The sequence below is a fragment of the Babylonia areolata genome, chromosome 13 (genome assembly GCF_041734735.1).
Source record: "Babylonia areolata isolate BAREFJ2019XMU chromosome 13, ASM4173473v1, whole genome shotgun sequence".
NCBI classification, from domain to species: domain Eukaryota; kingdom Metazoa; phylum Mollusca; class Gastropoda; order Neogastropoda; family Buccinidae; genus Babylonia; species Babylonia areolata.
Genome location: NC_134888.1, coordinates 7,063,292 through 7,073,291, shown reverse-complemented (window position 1 = coordinate 7,073,291; position 10,000 = coordinate 7,063,292). Strand labels below are relative to the sequence as shown.

The following is a 10,000-nucleotide window of genomic DNA, read 5'->3' as shown; positions in this document are numbered from 1 at the left end:
CAGAGCAAGGGACAAACACACAGACACAGACAGACAGAGGGCATAGGGACACAGAGCATGGGACAACACAGACAGTGACACAGACAGATGGCATTGGCCACAGAGCAAGGGACAAACACACAGACAGTGACACAGACAGATGGCATTGGACACAGAGCAAGGGACAAACACACAGACAGTGACACAGACAGATGCATTGGACACAGAGCAAGAGACAAACACACAGAACAGTGACACAGACAGATGGCATATGGACACAGAGCAAGGGACAAACAGACAGGACACAGTGACACAGACAGATGGCATTGGACACAGAGCAAGGGACAAACACACAGACAGTGACACCGATAGATGGCATTGACACAGAGCAGCGAAACAAGCAGACAGTGACACAGACAGATGGCATTGGCACAGAGCAAGGGACAAACACACAGACACAGACACAGACAGATGGCACTGGACACAGAGCAAGGGGACCAAACACACAGACACAGTTACACAGACAGATGGCATTGGACACAGAGCAAGGGACAAACACACAGACAGTGACACAGACAGATGGCATTGGACACAGAGCAAGAGACAAACAGACAGACACAGTGACACAGAAGATGGCATTGGACACAGAGCAAGGGACAAACACACAGACACAGTGACACAGACAGATGGGCATTGGACACAGAGCAAGGACAACAACAAGACACAGTGACACAGACAGATGGCATTGGACACAGAGCAAGGGACAAACACAGACACAGTGACACAGACAGATGGCATTGGACACAGAGCAAGGACAAACACAGACACAGTGACACAGACCAGATGGCATTGGACACAGAGCAAGGGACAAACACAGGACACAGTGACACAAGACAGATGGCATTGGACACAGAGCATGGGACAAACACACAGACACAGTCACACAGACAGATGGCATTGGACACAGAGCAAGGGACAAACACACAGACACTGTGACACAGGACAGATGGGCATTGGACACAGAGCAAGGACAAACACACAGACAGTGACACAGACAGATGGCATTGGACACAGAGCAAGGGACAAACACACAGACACAGTGACACAGACAGATGGCATTGGACACAGAGCAAGGGACAAACAGACAGACAGTGACAGAGACAGATGGCACTGGACACAGAGCAAGGGACAAACACACAGACACAGTGACACAGACAGATGGCATTGGACACAGAGCAAGGGACAAACAGACAGACAGTGACACAGACAGATGGCACTGGACACAGAGCAAGGGACAGACACACAGACACAGTGACACAGACAGATGGCATTGGGACACAGAGCAAGGGACAAACACACAGACAGTGACAAGACACAGACAGATGGCATTGGACACAGAGCAAGGGACAAACACACAGACAGTGACACAGACAGATGGCATTGGAGAACAGAGCAAGGGACACAACACACAGACACAGTGGACACAGACAGATGGCATTGGACACAGAGCAAGGGACAAACACACCGACAGTGACACAGACAGAGGGCATTGGACACAGAGCAAGGGACAAACACACAGACACAGTGACACAGACAGATGGCATGGACACAGAGCAAGAGACAAAAACACAGACAGTGACACAGACAGATAGCATTGGACACAGAGCAAGAGACAAACACACAGACAGTGATACAGCACACAGAAGATGGTACTGGGACACAGAGCAAGGGACAAACACACAGACACCAGTGACACAGACAGATGGCATTGGACACAGAGCAAGGGACAAACACACAGACAGTGACACAGACAGATGCGCATTGGACACAGAGCAAGGGACAAACACACAGACAGTGACACAGACCGATGGCATTGGACACAGAGCAAGAGCAAACACACAGACAGTGACACAGACAGATGGCATTGGACACAGAGCAAGGGACAAACAGACAGACAGTGAAACAGACAGATGGCGTTGGACACAGAGCCAGGGACAAAACACAGACAGACACAGTGACACAGACAGATGGCATTGGACACAGAGCAAGGGACACAACACAGACCAGACACAGTGACACAGACAGATGGCATTGGACACAGAGCAAGAGACCAAACACCCAAGACAGTGACACAGACACAGACAGATGGTATTGGACACAGAGCAAGGGACAAACACACAGTGACACAGACAGATGGCATTGGACACGAGCAAGAGACAAACACACAGACAGCGACACAGACAGATGGCATTGGACACAGAGCAAGGGACAAACAACCAGACACAGTGACCAGACAGATGGCATTGGACACAGAGCAAGGGACAAACAGGACAGACACAGTGACACAGACAGATGGCACTGGACACACGAGCAGGGACAAACACACAGACACAGTGACACAGACAGATGGCATTGGACACAGAGCCAAGGGACAAACACACAGACAGTGACACAGACAGATGGCATTGGACACAGAGCAAGGACAACAGACAGACACAGTGAACACAGACAGATGGCACTGGACACAGAGCAAGGGACAAACACACAGACACAGTGAACACAGACAGATGCATTGGACACAGAGCAAGGGACAAACACACAGACAGTGACACAGACAGATGGCATTGGACACAGAGCAAGGGACAAACAACAGACAACAGTGACACAGACAGATGGCATTGGACACAGAGCAAGGGACAAACAGACAGACAGTGACAGAGACAGATGGCACTGGACACAGAGCAAGGGACAAACACACAGACACAGTGACACAGACAGATGGCATTGGACACAGAGCAAGGGACAAACAGACAGACAGTGACACAGACAGATGGCACTGGACACAGAGCAAGGGACAAACACACAGACACAGTGACACAGACAGATGGCATTGGACACAGAGCAAGGGACAAACACCCAGACAGTGACACAGACACAGACAGATGGCATTGGACACAGCGAAGGGACAAACACACCGACAGTGACACAGACAGATGCATTGGAAACAGAGCAAGGGACAAAAACACAGACACAGTGACACAGACAGATGGCATTGGACACAGAGCAGACACGGGAAAACACACAGACAGTGACACAGACAGAGGGCATTGGACACAGAGCAAGGGACAAACACACAGACACAGTGACACAGACAGATGCATTGGACACAGAGCAAGAGACAAACACACAGACCGTGACACGACAGATGGATTTGGACACAGAGCAAGAGACAAACACCCAGACAGTGATACAGACACAGACAGATGGTACTGGACACAGAAGCAAGGGACAAACACACAGACACAGTGACACAGACAGATGGCATTGGACACAGAGCAAGGGACAAACACACAGACAGTGACACAGACAGATGGCATTGGACCAGAGCAAGGGACAAACACACAGACAGTGGACACAGACAGATGGCATTGGACACAGAGCAAGAGACAAACAGACCGACACAGTGACCCAGACAGATGGCATTGGACACAGAGCAAGGGACAAACACACAGACAGTGCACAGACCAGATGGCATTGGACACAGAGCAAGGACCAAACACAGACAGACACAGTGACACAGACCCAGATGCATTGGACACAGAGCAGGGACAAACACAGACAGACACAGTGACACAGACAGATGGCATTGGACCTCAGAGCCAAGAGACAACACACAGACAGTGCACAGACACAGACAGATGGTATTGGACACAGAGCAAGGGACCCAAACACACAGTGACACAGACAGATGGCATTGGACACAGAGGAAGAGACAAACACCCAGACAGCGAACAGACAGATGGCATTGGACAAGAGAAGGGGAAAAAAACCAGAACCCGTGAAAGACGAGGCATTGGACAAGAGCAAAAGGGGGGCGGCACGTACAAACAGTGGCATTGGACCAGAGCAAGGGAACAAACACACAGCAGTGAAACGCAGTGGCATTGGAACGACCAAGGGAAAACACCAGCAGTGACACAGGGGATGGCATTGGACACAGAGCAAGGGAAAAAACACAGACACATGCACAGACAGGGGGATTTGGACACAGAGCAAGGGGGGCAAAAGAAAAAAAGTGAACAGAAGAGGCATTGGACCAGGCAAGGGACAAACCAAACAGTGAACCCGACAGATGGGATTGGAACAAGGGGAAAGGGGAAAAAAAGACAAAAAGAACAGAAAATGGGTTGGAAAAGAGAAGGGACAACCCACAACAAGGAACAAAGATGGCATTTGGGCACCCGGAAAGGGACAACAGACAGAAGTGAAAAGAAGTGGCTTGGAAAGAGAAGGGGCAAAAAACACAGAACAGGACACAGACGAGGCATTGGACAAGAGCAAAGGGCAAACAAGACAGACAAGTGAAAAGACAGTGGGGATTGGAAAGAGCAAGAGACAAACACACAGCAGTGCACGACCGAAGATGGGATTGGGAAAAGAGCAAGGGGCAAACACCAGTGAAAGAAGATGGGTTGGGAAAAGAGCAAGAAACAAACCCGGACAGGAAAGACATGGATGGGGCACAGAGAAGGGGCAACAACAACACGTGACCGACAGATGGCACTGGGCACAGAGCAAGGGACAAAGCAGAACGTGACACAGAAAATGGATTGGGAAAAGAGCAAGGGGCCAAAAAGACAGCACAGTGACAAGACGTGGCATTTGGGCAAGAAGGGAAAAACAGAAGACAAGGACAAGACAGATGGCTTGGGGAAAAAAAAACAAGGGGGAACAACAGACAAAAAGAAAAGAAAATGGCTTTGGGCCGAGCAAGGGAAAACACAGACACAGTGAAAGAAGTGGCATTGGCAAGGCAAGGGGAAAAAAAGAAAATGACCGACAGAGGCATTGGCCAGAGAAGGGAAAAAAACACAGACAAAGTGCACGACGATGGCATTGGGGAAAGAAAGGGGAAAAACACAGACGGACCAGACAGAGGGATTGGACACGAGAAAAGGCAAAAAAACAGACCGTGACCAAAGATGGCATGGCACAGGCAAGGACAAACACCCAAAACGTGACACGAAGATGGCATTGACAAGGCAAGGCAAAAACAAGACAGTGATACAGCACAGAAGATGGTATGGCACGAGAAGGGACAAACAAAAGACACAGTGGCACAGAAAAATGGATTGGACAAGGCAAGGGACAAAAAACAGACGTCAAGAAGATGGATTGGAAAAGAAGGGAAAAAAACCCCGAGTGACAAGAAGTGGGATTTTGGAAAAAAGGGAAAAGGGCAAACAACAGACCAAATGAACAGAAGATGGCATTTGGGAAAAGAGCAGGGGCAAACAGAAGCGGAACCCCAAGATGGGTTGGGCAAAGGAAGGGGGCAAACACAGCAGACACAGTGACAAAGACAGTGGTTGGGAAAAGAAGGGAAAACAAGCAACGTGACACACAGTGGCATTGGGCACAGGCAAGAGACAAAACACGACCGTGAACAAAACACAGACAGATGGTATTGGAAAGGCAAGGGCAAAAAACCCGTGCCCGACAGATGGATTGGACCGAGGAAGGACAAAACAAGACAGCGAACAGACAGATGGATTGGAAAAGAGCAAGGACAAAAACCCCAGACACGTGAAAAGAAGATGCATTGGACAAGGCAAGGGAACGCACAGTCCCCAAAAGGGATTGGACCGAGCAAGGGAAAAAAAAAGACGTGAAGCAGATGGTTGGAAGAAAAGGGAAAACACACAGACAGTGACAAACAGTGGCATTGGACACAGAGCAAGGGACAAAAACCAGACACAGTGCAAGACAGATGGATTGGAACGAGAAGGGACAAAAGACAGAACAGTGAAAAGACGAGGATTTGGGCCCGAGAAGGGACAAAACACAGAATGACAAGACAGATGGGATTTGGAACAGAGAAGGGAAACACACAGCAGTGACACAGACGATGGAATTGGACACAAGGCGGGAAAACAAGACAAAAAGCACAGACAGATGGCTTGGACACAGGCAAGGGGGCAAACAGAACAGTGACCGACAGATGGCATTGGAAAGAGCAAGGGGCAAAAAACACAGACACAGTGCACAGACAGTGCTTGGAAACGACAAGGGCCAAAAAGAAGAAGTGACAAGAAGATGGATTGGACAAGAGCAAGAGAAAACACACAGACAGTGACAAGACACAGCAGAGGTAGGAACGAGCAAGGGGGAAAAAACACAGTGAACAGACAGATGGGATTGGACACAGAGAAGAGAAAACACCAGACGCGACACAGAAGATGGATTGGAAAGAGAAGGGACAAAAAAAAGCACGTGACAAGACGATGGCATGGACAAGGCAAGGGAAAACAGAAAGACACAGTGAACAGACAGATGGGTTTGGGAAAAGAGCAAGGGACAAAAAAAAAGGGCCAGGGACAAGAAGAGGTTGGAACAGAGAAAGGGGCAAACACGAAGAACGTGCACGAAAATGGTTGGCCCCGAGAAGGGCAAAAACAGACAAAAAAACACGCAGGGCTTGGCACAAAAAGGGAAAAAAAAGACACAGTGACACAGAAGATGGCATTGGGGCACGAGAAGGACAAACCAGAACGTACACAGAAAATGGGATTTGGAAAAGGCAAGGGGGCAAAAACAGAAAAGGAAAGACAGATGGTTGGAAAAAGAAGGGGCAAAACCAGAAAGTGAAAAGGGAAATGGATTGGAAAGGAAAGGAAAAAACAAACAAGTGACACAGAAGAGGCTTGGACACAGAGAAGGGGCAAACAGACATACACATGACCGAAGATGGCCTTGGGAAAAGGAAAAAGGGAAAACAAACAGTGCCACAGAAGATGCATTGGGAACGGGAAGGGCAAACCAAAAGACATGAACGACAGATGGATTGGACAGGCAAGGGAAAAAAAAAGCCCGTGACACAGACAGAGGGCACGGAACAGAGCAAGAACAAACAAAGACGTGACAGACGATGGCATTGGAAAAGAAAGGGACAAACACAGACAGAGCAGTGAACAGAAATGGCTTGGACAGAGCAAAGACAAACAAAGACACAGAAAAACAGTGGATGGACAAGGCAGGGGCAAACACACAGACACTGACCAGACAGATGGATTGGGGAAAGAGCAGGGGCAAAACACAGCCGTGAACGATAGATGCATTGGAAAGAGCAAGGGACAAACAGACAGACAGTGAACAGCAGATGGCATTGGGGAAGAAAGGGAAAAAGAAGCAGTGAACAGACAGTGGCATTGGACAAGGCAAGGCAAAAACAAAACAGTGACACAGCAGTGGATTTGGGAAAGACAAGGGCAAACACACAGAACAGACCAAAAAGTGGACTGGAAAAGAGCAAGGACAAACACACAGACACCAGAGACACAGACAGATGGCATTGGACACAGAGCAAGAGACAAACACACAGACAGTGACACAGACAGATGGCATTGGACACGAGAGCAAGGGACAAACACACGGACACAGTGACCACAGACAGATGGCATTGGACACAGAGCAAGGGACAAACACACGACAGTGACACAGACAGATGGTACTGGACACAGGCAAAGAGACAAAACACACAGACACAGTGACACTGACAGATGACATCGGACACAGGAGCAAGGGACAAACACACAGACAGTGGGACTCAGACAGATGGTACTGGACACAGAGCAAGAGACAAACACACAGACACAGTGACACTGACAGATGACATCGGCACAGAGCAAGGGAACAAACACACAGACACTGTGACACAGACAGATGGCATTGGACACAGAGCAAGGGACAAACACACAGACACAGTGACACAGATCAGATGGCATTGGACACAGAGCAAGGGACAAACAGACAGACACAGTGACACAGACAGATGGCATTGGACACAGAGCAAGGGACAAAAACACAGACACAGTGACCAGACAGATGGCATTGGACACAGAGCAAGAGACAAACACACAGACAGTGACACAGACATATGACATTGGACACAGAGCAAGGGACAAACACACAGACACAGTGACACAGATAATGGCATTGGACACAGAACAAGGGACAAACACACAGACAGTGACCACAGACAGATGGCATTGGACACAGAGCAAGGGACAAACAGACAGACAGTGACACAGACAGATGGCTTGGACACAGAGCAAGGGACAAACACACAGACACAGTGACACAGACAGATGGCATTGGACACAGAGCAAGGGACAAACACACAGACACAGTGACACAGACAGATGGCATTGGACACAGAGCAAGGACAAACAGACAGACAGTGACACAGACAGATGGCATTGGACACAGAGCAAGGGACCAAACACACAGACAGTGACACAGACAGATGGCAATTGGTCACAGAGCAAGGGACAAACACACAGACAGTGACACAGGACAGATGGCATTGGACACAGAGCAAGGGACAAACAGACAGACACAGTGACACAGACAGATGGCATTGGACACAGAGCAAGGGACAAACACACAGACACAGTGACACAGACAGATGGCATTGGACACAGAGCAAGAGACAAACACACAGACAGTGACACAGACAGATGGCATTGGACACAGAGCAAGGGACAAACACACAGACAGTGACACAGACAGATGGCATTGGACACAGAGCAAGAGACAAACACACAGACAGTGACACAGACAGATGGCATTGGACACAGAGCAAGGGACAAACACACAGACACAGTGACACAGACAGATGGCATTGGACACAGAGCAAGGGACAAACACACAGACACAGTGACACAGACAGATGGCATTGGACATAGAGCAAGAGACAAACACACAGCAGTGACACAGACACAGACAGATGGCATTGGACACAGAGCAAGGGACAACAGACAGACACAGTGGACACAGACAGGTGGCACTGGACACAGAGCAAGGGACAAACACACAGACACAGTGACACAGACAGATGGCATTGGACACAGAGCAAGGGACAAACACACAGACACAGTGACACAGACAGATGGCACTGGACACAGAGCAAGGGACAACACACAGACAGTGACACAGACAGATGGCTTGGACACAGAGCAAGAGACAAACACACAGACAGTGACACAGACAGATGGCATTGGACACAGAGCAAGGGACAAACACACAGACAGTGACACAGACAGATGGCACTGGACACAGAGCAAGGACAACACACAGACAGTGACACAGACAGATGGCACTGGACACAGAGCAAGAGACAAACACACAGACCCAGTGACACAGACAGATGGCATTGGACACAGAGCAAGGGACAAAACACACAGACAGTGACACAGACAGATGGCATTGGACACAGAGCAAGGGACAACACACAGACAGTGACACAGACAGATGGCATTGGACACAGAGCAAGGGACAAACAGACATACACAGTGACACAGACAGATGGCATTGGACACAGAGCAAGGGACAAACACACAGACAGTGACACAGACAGATGGCATTGGACACAGAGCAAGGGACAAACACACAGACAGTGACACAGACACAGACAGATGGCATTGGACACAGAGCAAGGGACAAACACACAGACACAGTGACACAGACAGATGGCATTGGACACAGAGCAAGGGACAAACACACAGACAGTGACACAGACAGATGGCATTGGACACAGAGCAAGGGACAAACACACAGACAGTGACACAGACAGATGGCATTGGACACAGAGCAAGAGACAAACACACAGACAGGGACACAGACAGATGGCATTGGACACAGAGCAAGGGACAAACAGACAGACAGTGACACAGACAGATGGCATTGGACACAGAGCAAGAGACAAACACACAGACACAGTGACACAGACAGATGGCATTGGACACAGAGCAAGGGACAAACACACAGACAGTGACACAGACAGATGGCATTGGACACAGAGCAAGAGACAAACACACAGACACAGTGACACAGACAGATGGCATTGGACACAGAGCAAGGGACAAACAGACAGACAGTGACACAGACAGATGGCACTGGACACAGAGCAAGGGACAAACACACAGACACAGTGACACAGACAGATGGCATTGGACACAGA

At 49.2% G+C, this 10,000-nt stretch overlaps 1 pseudogene; it reads left to right on the top strand.

The window, feature by feature from the left end:
- The window catches only part of LOC143289325 (uncharacterized), an 18,065-nt pseudogene that overhangs the window by 639 nt on the left and 7,426 nt on the right, over window positions 1-10,000 (top strand).